Source organism: Penaeus monodon, chromosome 36 (assembly GCF_015228065.2).
Source record: "Penaeus monodon isolate SGIC_2016 chromosome 36, NSTDA_Pmon_1, whole genome shotgun sequence".
Classification (NCBI taxonomy): domain Eukaryota; kingdom Metazoa; phylum Arthropoda; class Malacostraca; order Decapoda; family Penaeidae; genus Penaeus; species Penaeus monodon.
Window position 1 is genome coordinate 18398361 of NC_051421.1, and position 2487 is coordinate 18400847.

Sequence of the window (2487 nt, forward strand, 5' to 3'; positions counted from 1 at the left end):
AAAGCAAAGACATGGCCAGGCACTTCAGCAAAGGTCATTTTTATTTTTCACTAATTATATTTACTTTTTCTATAAATGTTCACATTTATATGTGTCATTCAAGCAAATTAGATTTTTTTCTTTAAGAAAAACCATGTCTGCATACATTTGTATTAATTTTTTTAATATGAAATTAACTGATGAGCGCATATGAGTGATGTTGACAAACGCATGTTCACTTATGTCATTTGATGTCAGGTTTTATTTATTTATCTAAAATGAACATATTCATTTGTATAATAAAGATTAAACCATGTATATGCTACTTTGAGTTATATAAAAACATTAATTTAATTTATCTATCCGTTGATATTTTTTATGTGGCATAATGCCTGCCTGGTTGAGAATACACTTACAGACACTTTTGAGACAGTCTCAAATATTTGTCTCAGAACTTTCATGGATACTGCTCCAGGTCATTAACAATTTTTGTAATATTACACAACTTATTACACAATAAAAACAAGTGGGGAAAGGAGAATTAGATTAGAAAAAAAATTACCTTCAGCATTTATATAAAGCCCTACATTAACCCTTTTCCAACGGGTAGTATTCACAGTGGCCCAGGCCTCGCTGCCGGGGGCTTATATCATCGCCCTAGCATGCGTGACCACTCATGCCAAATACCAGCATCCCGTGCCGTTTCTTCGTAATACTACAAGGATATGTTGTATTTTCATTTTCATTATTTTCTAATGTCTCTACTTGCCATATTTCCTGATAAATCGAGACTGAAGGGTATTTTTGTTGTTATATAGACTCCATAGTTGATCATTATTCAGTCTATAGTCTGAATAAAATAAGCAGTGTGCGGCATCATGGAGTTGAAATCGTTGGTTTGTTTTTTTTTTTTTTTTTTTTTTATAGTAAAAATGAGAAAGTGTTAAAAACAACTTAATCACACTTTCAGTGTCAGAAAAATAATATTTTGCCGTGATTGTAACAAAAAAAAAACTCATGGCATGTCCATACATACACCACGGCATGTACATACATGCTCCCGACAGAGAGTCCCACCATGCCATGGCATGTGTATACATGCCACCCGTTGGTAAAGGGTTAATCCAAAACACAATTTTTCTCTAACTCAATATCACATCAACTACCCCCATGAAAAAAAAAAAAAAACAGAAAAGAGAAAAATGAGAAAGAGAAAAGAGAAAATGAGCAACAAAACGAGAGGTACATGGGAAAAGCCAAAAGCAAAGCAAGTAAAAATAGAGAAAAATGAAATATTCTTCCCTCATTCGCACCTTTGCCTCAGGCCATGGAAAGGAAAAGAAAAATCGACCTGCATTCAGCACCTCTTTTAAATAAATCCTTCAATTAGTAGGTTAAATAAGTCCTCCCCTGGCCGAAAAGGTGGGTGAAAAGGGGCTCTCCGATGGGATAAAGGCGTGGCTTCTTACTAAACAGACAGACACTCACCAACAGGTAGTAGTTACACTATAATTCTAATACACTCAAAACAACGCACTCGTCATTCCACACTCATTTACTTGCACTTCCGCGGCTCTCAGTCTCTTTTCACTCACTTCCGCGCGAAGGGTGGGTACTAAGGGATTCATTTACTCACCATTTTTGTGCGCACTGGACGAATTTAATAAAGAAAAGGCTATAATTCCGAGGGACAACACCACACTAAATCCCCGCGCCGCCATGTTCACTCAGGCACTGACGTCACGCGTTGTCTCAAGGCGTGATGCGATTCAGTCGTCGTTGGCCTAGGCTTCGTCGTGTGTCGTCCGAAAGCGTGGTTGCGTGATGCCACCGTGCCCGTGCCTTTGAACCCCTTTTAAATCTAAGCTGTCATTGTCCACTGTAGGAGATGTCGCGAATTATCATAAATTTCGTAGGTCTCCTGTCGTAGAATATTGTGATATAAGCATTTATATTCCGAATGGGAATATTATTTATCGACGGACATTTCTCTCAGCTTTTCACCAGGGATATATATTGACCATAATAATAATAAAGAGAGAAGCAAAGACTCACATGCACTTCACTCAAGCGCTATCTCCCATGGCAGAGGGACTGAGCTAGGGATAAGGGGTAGGACGAGATAGGTGCATCCTAACAGGAAGGATCTATTGGGTGAAGTACCTCAGCGCCGTCACCGTTGCAGGAAATAACTCATCAACTTCTGGAACGCGCGAGTGAACTCAACTGGCTTGAAAAAATTAAAAGTGTGAGTGAATAATCTACATATACACCGAGCATTTCCCTTTACCCCGTGTGTGAATTCCTTGAAAGATAACTCCCTCAATCCCTCTGCCTCTCCTCCTCCTCCTTCCCCCACTCACTCAGACCCGAGACTTCCCAAGAGAGGATTTTGCACTGGGTCTGCGGCGGGAAGTTGCGGGAAAAAGGGCTGAGCCCGCACTCAAGCAGAAGGAGAAAAGCCCGCCACACCTGAGAGACAATAGTCAGCGTTATGTAATTGTTGTT